Source organism: Nerophis lumbriciformis, linkage group LG08, assembly GCF_033978685.3.
Source record: "Nerophis lumbriciformis linkage group LG08, RoL_Nlum_v2.1, whole genome shotgun sequence".
Classification (NCBI taxonomy): Eukaryota; Metazoa; Chordata; class Actinopteri; order Syngnathiformes; family Syngnathidae; genus Nerophis; species Nerophis lumbriciformis.
This window is the reverse complement of record NC_084555.2, coordinates 50,100,001-50,107,500: the sequence shown is the minus strand read 5'-3', so window position 1 is coordinate 50,107,500 and position 7,500 is coordinate 50,100,001. Positions and strand designations below refer to the sequence as shown.

Sequence of the window (7,500 nt, the reverse complement as noted above, 5' to 3'; positions counted from 1 at the left end):
CCTGCGTTTCAACAAATGCAGTCACTGGTGACGTTCACTCCGTTCCACCAATCAGATGCAGTCACTGGTGACGTTGGACCAATCAAACAGAGCCAGGCGGTCACATGACCTGACTTAAACAAGTTGAAAAACTTATTCGGGTCTTACCATTTAGTGGTCAATTGTACGGAATATGTACTTCACTGTGCAACCTACTAATAAAAGTTCCAATCAATCAATCAAAAATGTGAAGGAAAAAAGACCCTTTTTTTTTTTTCAACCGTACTTCCTGTCAAAAGCCTAAAGACTGACTGCACGGTTCCTGTCTACACAATAAAAGTGCCGCTCCATCGCGCCTGCGCTTTCAAAACAAGAGTCTCCGAAAGCCAGCGCAAACAAGCTAGCAAGCTACGGAGTTTGCCGCCAATGTATTTCTTGTAAGGTGTATAAAAACAAATATGGAAGCTGGACAAATAAGATGCCAAAAACCAACCACTTTCATGTGGTATTGGACAGAAAGGAGGACTTTTTTTCTCCTCCATTCGAAAATGCGGACATTATCAGCACCACTGTCTGATTCCAATCAATGCAAGTCATCAGAATCAGGTAATACACCAACTTATATTCTTGTCTTCATGAAAGAAAGGAATCTATATGTGTTAAACATGCTTGTATATTCATTAAAACACCTTTAACATGTAAACAAAAACGGCAAAATAAATAAATACAAATTATATACTGTATATATCAATGTATGTATATATATATATATATATATATATATATATATATATATATATATATATATATATATATATATATGTGTGTGTATGTTACTCATTAGTTACTCAGTACTTGAGTAGTTTTTTCACAACATACTTTTTACTTTTACTCAAGTAAATATTTGGGTGACTACTCCTTACTTTTACTTGAGTATTAAATCTCTAAAGTAACAGTACTCTTACTTGAGTACAAATTCTGGCTACTCTACCCACCTCTGGTCAGGACATCTTCAAACGTCGGGACTATCGTCCAAATGATATTTTACAGCTCGCACAAATGACACATTAGCGAGCTTCGTCATGACCAGCAATTTTAAAGTGAGATAAAAAAAAACATTGAATGAATGAATGAAATAAGTTTATTTCGGTCATATAATCCAGTGGTCCCCGGTACCGGTCCGTGGATCTATTGGTACCGGGCCGCACAAGAAATAAATACAAATTTTTTATTCTTTTTTTTTTTTATTAATTCAACATAAAAAACATACATATACAATTAGTGCACCAACCCAAAAAAACCTCCCCCCCCACACTCATTTAAACTCATTCGCACAAAAGTGTTGTTTCTTTCTGTTATTAATATTCTGGTTCCTACATTATATATCAATATGTATCAATACAGTCTGCAGGGATACAGTCATACTTGCCAACCTTGAGACCTCCGATTTCGGGAGGTGGGGGGAGGGGGGTCGGGGTGGGCGTGGTCGGGGTGGGACGGGGGCGTGGCTAAAAGGGGAGGAGTATATTTACAGCTAGAATTCACCAAGTCAAGTATTTCATATATATATATATATATATATATATATATATATATATATATATATATATATATATATATATATATATATATATATATATAAAAGAAATACTTGACGTTCAGTGAATTCTAGCTATATATATATATATATATATATATAAATAAATTAATAATATATATATAAATAAATTATAATAAATTAATAAATACATATGTATATTGAGACATACTGTAATAATGTGAAGCGAATAATGAAAATTACAAACAAACAAACAAAAAATAAATAAACAACAAAAAATTTGAAATGTGCCCCCTTTGGCCAAAATTAATAAAAATAAATACAAAAACATGTATATAGAGACATACTGTAATAACGTGGAGCAAATAACGAAAATTAAAAAAACAATTGCCAACAATTAAAAAAAAAAAAAATTGAAATGTGCCCCCTTTGGCCAAAATTAATAAAAAATAAATAAATACATATGTATATAGAGACATACTGTAATAACGTGAAGTAAATAATGACGTTTAAAAAAACAATAAAAATTTTTTTTTTTTAAATAACAAAACATTTGAAATGTGCCCCCTTTGGCCAAAATTAAAAATAAGTAAATAAATACATATGTATATAGAGACATACTGTAATAACGTGAAGTAAATAATGAAAATTTAAAAATAATTACAAAAAAAATAAAATAAATAAATAAAAATAACAAAACATTTGAAATGTGCCCCCTTTGGCCAAAATTAATACAAATAAATAAATACATATGTATATAGAGACATACTGTAATAACGTGAAGTAAATAATGAAGATTAAAAAACAATTACAAAAAAATATATATATAATAATAATAATTACAAAAAGCAGTCTTTTTCTCACAATGTGTCGACTTTTTTAAATAAATGAACACTGAAATTCAAGTATTTATTTTATATATATATATATATATATATATATATATATATATATATATATATATATATATATATATATATATATATATATATATATATGTGGGAAAAAAATCACAAGACTACTTCATCTCTACAGGCCTGTTTCATGAGGGGTTCCCTCAATCATCAGGAGATTTTAATGGAAGCATTCACATACCATGGTTTATATAGGGCACAGAGTGGGTGGGTACAGGCTGGCGTAGGGACGTGGTGATTGGCTCATGTGTTACCTAGGAGGTGTTTCCGTCTGTGGCGGCATGCTGATACAATTTCGCTGCGCTTGTTGAGGGATGACAGGTCTGGACGGTATATAATAAACAGTTTCTCTTTCAAGCATAGGTTGCATCTTTTATTACCACTATTGTAAGGTGTGCTGGATGCGAGAATTTGCCATGTTATTGAATATTCAACATTATTGTCTTTGAGGTCCCAAATGTGTTTGCTGAGTTCTGTGGTATTCCGCAGGTTTTGGTTCCTGAAAGAAGCCTTGTGATTGTTCCATCTGGTTTTAAACTCTCCCTCGGTTAATCCTACATATGTGTCGGATGTGTCAATGTCCTTGCGTGTTACCTTAGATTGGTAGACAACTGATGTTTGTAAGCACCCCCCGTTGAGAGGGCAATCAGGTTTCTTGCCGATTTTTTTTCCCACACATACATATATTGCGCTCTACTACGGTATCGAGCACTATTTTTTGGATAACCTTATTAAGACATATGTATATATATATATATAAGAAATACTTGACGTTCAGTGAATTCTAGCTATATATATATATATATATATATATATATATATATATATATATATATATATATATATATATATATATATATATATATATAAATATATATATATATATATATATATATATATATATATATACAATAAATACTTGAATTTCAGTGTTCATTTATTTACACATATACACACACATAACACTCCTCTACTCATTGTTGAGTTAAGGGTTGAATTGTCCATCCTTGTTCTATTCTCTGTCACTATTTTTCGAACCATGATGCATTGCTGTGTGGCGCGCACAAAAGTGTTTTTATCACATGCACTAGATGGCAGTATTGTCCTGTTTAAGAGTGTCACAACATTGCTGTTTACGGCAGACGAACTGCTTTACGGTAGACAAAAAAACGTGACTGCTGTTGTTGTGTGTTGTTGCCGCGCTGGGAGGACGTTAATGAAACTGCCTAACAATAAACCCACATAAGAACCACAAGAACTCGCCCTCCATCATTCTATAGTTATAACGTGATTGGGCAGGTATGCTGTTTAAATTGTGGGTTAATACTCAAATAAAATATTTGTTATTATGGACCTGAGTCCGCCTGAATTTCGGGAGATTTTCGGGAGAAAATTTGTCCCGGGAGGTTTTCGGGAGAGGCGCTGAATTTCGGGAGTCTCCCGGAAAATCCGGGAGGGTTGGCAAGTATGGATACAGTCCGTAAGCACACATGATTGTATTTTTTTATGACCAAAAAAAAAAAATACCATTTTGAAAGCATGTTCAGTGCAACTTGGCGTTGTAGAGAAAGTTGTCTATTAGCGGCCGGAGCCCCGCCCACTCTGCCACTGATGCAGCAGCTGATTCCACTTTGCTGACTTGACAAAGGCGGCCATAAAGTGGCGTGACATTAGAATCAGCCCGACTATCTGCTGCTAGCATCGTGGTCCTCCCGGCCTTCATCTACTTATCATCTTCTTCAAGTCAGCGTGTCTGGAGTGGGAGTGGGAGTTCTCCCTGAGATGATCAACGTTCAGTGATCTGGTCTGCAGAGTCTGAAGGATGTTATCTGATTGACTGGCTGTGATCCCACGTTGATTGACAGATGCACGACTTGATGCACGATAGTGAAAGTTTGGTGATCTGTACTAGGATCATCTTTTAATAAAATTATATGTAAATGTGCACCAGGCCGTGCTTTTATGTTGGGTTTTGTTTGTTAGTTCCTGTCCTGTGCTTTTATTTTGGCGGCTCTTCGGGTGTTGTTGGTGTTTTCCCGTGGCTGCTTCACTTTTGTCCCCGAGCATCTCTTATAATAATATGACTCTTTTTATGCGCCTTATAATCTGGTGCGCCTTATATATTTTAAAAAAACGACAATAGACCATTCATCGTCAGGGTGCCCTATGGTCTGGAAAATACGGTATGTTGTATTTTCATTACTTTCGTGTAATATTATGAGTAATAAATATAAACAAACATTTTTTTGGTCATCGATTTGATTTGTGAAGTGAACGGGTGAACATTTGAACATAGCATGTGTAGCTTCCCTTCATTCTAGTTCCAATTTTTAAATGCAAATCAAACAACTAATTTCAGGCTATTTTTCCTATTTTCATTTCTGAAACAAAACTGTTTAATGAGACTTTTTTAAAAAAAGCACAATAGGACTCCTGTTGAACAAAGCTGATAAAAACGTGCTAAATGTGAAGGAAAATGTCAAAAACTGCTCCCCCTCTGGTCAACATATGAAATAACAAGTGTGTGTAAAAATTTGAAATGTGCCCCCTTTGGCCAAAATTTATGAAAAATAAATAAATGAGTGAATATGTATAAAGAGACATACTGTAATAGCGTGAAGTAAATAATGAAGATTAAAAAACAATTACAAACAAAAAATAAAAAATAATAAAAATAACAAAAAATTTGAAATGTGCCCCCTTTGGCCAAAAATAATAAAAACAAATAAATAAATAAATATGTATATAGAGACATACTGTAATAACGTGAAGTAAATAATGAAGATTAAAAAACAATTACAAACAAAAAATTTAAAAAAAACAACAAATTTAAAATGTGCCCCCTTTGGCCAAAATTGATAATAAATAAATAAATAAATATGTATATAGAGACATACTGTAATAACGTGAAGTAAATAATGAAGATTAAAAAACAATTACAAACAAAAAATTATTATTATTATTTTTTTTAAATGTGCCCCCTTTGGCCAAAATTGATAATAAATAATTAAATATGTATATAGAGACATACTGTAATAACGTGAAGTAAATAATGAAGATTAAAAAACAATTACAAACAAAAAATAAAAAATAATAAAAATAACAAAAAATTTGAAATGTGCCCCCTTTGGCCAAAAATAATAAAAACAAATAAATAAATAAATATGTATATAGAGACATACTGTAATAACGTGAAGTAAATAATGAAGATTAAAAAACAATTACAAACAAAAAAATAATAATACAATTAACAATTTTTTTTTAAATGTGCCCCCTTTGGTCAAAATTAATAAAAATAAATAAATATGTATATAGAGACATACTGTAATAACGTGAAGTAAATAATGAAGATTAAAAAACAATTACAAAAAAAAATACAAATAAAAATAACAAAACAAAAAAATGTGAAATGTGCCCCCTTTGGCCAAAATTCATAAATAAATAAATACATATGTATATTGAGACATAGTGTAATAATGTGAAGCGAATAATGAAAATTACAAACAAACAAACAAAAAATAAATAAACAACTAAAAATTTGAAATGTGCCCCCTTTGGCCAAAATTAATAAAAATAAATACAAAAACATGTATATAGAGACATACTGTAATAACGTGAAGCAAATAACGAAAATTAAAAAACAATTGCCAACAATTAAAAAAAATAAAAATTGAAATGTGCCCCCTTTGGCCAAAATTAATAAAAAATAAATAAATACATATGTATATAGAGACATACTGTAATAACGTGAAGTAAATAATGACATTTAAAAAACAATAAAACATTTTTTTTTTTTAAATAACAAAACATTTGAAATGTGCCCCCTTTGGCCAAAATTAAAAATAAATAAATAAATACATATGTATATAGAGACATACTGTAATAACGTGAAGTAAATAATGTCATTTAAAAAACAATAAAAAACTTTTTTTTTTTAAATAACAAAACATTTGAAATGTGCCCCCTTTGGCCAAAATTAAAAATAAATAAATAAATACATATGTATATAGAGACATACTGTAATAACGTGAAGTAAATAATGAAGATTAAAAAACAATTACAAAAATAATAATAATAATAATAAAAATAACAAAACATTTGAAATGTGCCCCCTTTGGCCAAAATTAATACAAATAAATAAATACATATGTATATAGAGACATACTGTAATAACGTGTAGTAAATAATGAAAATTAAAAAACAATTACAAAAAAAAATTAATAATAATAATAAAAATAACAAAACATTTGAAATGTGCCCCCTTTGGCCAAAATTAATACAAATAAATAAATACATATGTATATAGAGACATACTGTAATAACGTGAAGTAAATAATGAAGATTAAAAAACAATTACAAACAAAAACAAATATAAAAAAAATAACAAATTTGAAATGTGCCCCCTTTGGCCAAAATTAATAAAAATAAATAAATACATATGTATGTAGAGACATACTGTAATTATGTGAAGTAAATAATGAAGATTGAAAAACAATTACAAAAAAAAATAAAAATAACAAAACAAAAAAAATTGAAATGTGCCCCCTTTGGCCAAAATTAATAAATAAATAAATACATATGTATATAGAGACATACTGTAATAACGTGAAGCAAATAATGCAAATTAAAAAACAATTACAAACAAACAAACAAACAAACAAAAAATAACAACAAATTTGAAATGTGCCCCCTTTGGCCAAAATTAATACAAATAAATACATAAATATGTATATAGAGACATACTGTAATAACGTAAAGTAAATAATGAAAATTAAAAAACAGTTAAAAAAATAAATAAAAATAATAATAAAAATAACAAAACATTTTAAATGTGCACCCTTTGGCCAAAATTAATAAAAAATAAATAAATATATATGTATATAGAGACATACTGTAATAATGTGAAGTAAATAATGAAGATTAAAAAACTATTACAAAAAAAATATATATAATAACAAAAAGCAGTCTTTTTCTCACAATGTGTCGACTTTTTTCTTATAAAATTGGCAACAATGTCTCATATTCTTTCCGTTTCTGTAATATTGCAAT

At 29.7% G+C, this 7,500-nt stretch overlaps 1 protein-coding gene across 2 annotated transcripts in view; it reads left to right on the top strand.

Annotated features, from left to right (window-relative positions):
* The window catches only part of wwox (WW domain containing oxidoreductase), a 606,531-nt gene that overhangs the window by 243,705 nt on the left and 355,326 nt on the right, over window positions 1-7,500 (top strand). The gene's annotated exons all lie outside the window — the stretch shown is intronic.